The sequence below is a fragment of the Arachis ipaensis genome, chromosome B02 (assembly GCF_000816755.2).
Source record: "Arachis ipaensis cultivar K30076 chromosome B02, Araip1.1, whole genome shotgun sequence".
Classification (NCBI taxonomy): domain Eukaryota; kingdom Viridiplantae; phylum Streptophyta; class Magnoliopsida; order Fabales; family Fabaceae; genus Arachis; species Arachis ipaensis.
The window spans coordinates 78,628,011-78,628,942 of NC_029786.2; positions in this window are offsets into that span (position 1 = coordinate 78,628,011).

Sequence of the window (932 nt, forward strand, 5' to 3'; positions counted from 1 at the left end):
TACAACAAGAAAGAAAGCTTCTATGCCAAAGGACAGAGAACTTCCAATGAAATGTGACTAAGAAGAGAAAGATGAGTGAAGATAGAAGAAAGAGAAGAATTCGAATATTAGAAGTAGAAAGAGAAACAAGAATTAAAATATTTTTTTGTTTTTATTTTATTTATTTATGTAATTCGAAATAAAGGTTAATAAATTAAAAAGATTTAAAAATTAAATGATGGATTTTCGAAAATAGAAGAGAGAGATATAGAAGAAGAAATTTCGAAAATTAGAAGAGAGAAGAATTAGTTAGGTAGTTTGAAAAAGGAGAGTAAACAAGTAACTAATTTAAGAAAGATTTTAAATTAAGATAAGATAGAAGATTAGAAAAGATTTGAATTTAAAAATAATTGAAAAAGTCGACAAGATAAGATAAGAATTAAAAATATTTGAAAAAGATTTAATTTTAAAATTTAAAAGAAGGTGAGATAGGAAAGATAAGATAAGTTAGATAAGAAAGATAAGATAAAGAAGTTAAGAAAAGATAAGTTTTAAATTAAAAAGATTTGAATTTTAAAATTTGAAATTTGAAGATTAAATTTTGAATTTTGAATTTGAAACAAGATAAGATAAAGATTTAAAAAAGATTTGAGTTTTGAAAAGGTTTAATTTTCAATTTTGAAATTTGAAATTTAAAATTTAAAATTTGAAGTTTTAATTTTAAAACTTGAATTTGAAATAAGATAATATAAGATTTTTGAATTTTAAAGAGAGATAAAAGATAAGATAAGATTTTGAAAAAGATAAGATTTTTTAAAAGAATTGATTTTAAAAATTGAAAACTAAGATAAGATAAGATAAAAATTTAAAATTAAAATCTGAATTTTTAATGTAATTTTCAAAAATTTTAATTAAAATAAAGATAGAAAAGATATTTTTTTATTTTTGAATTT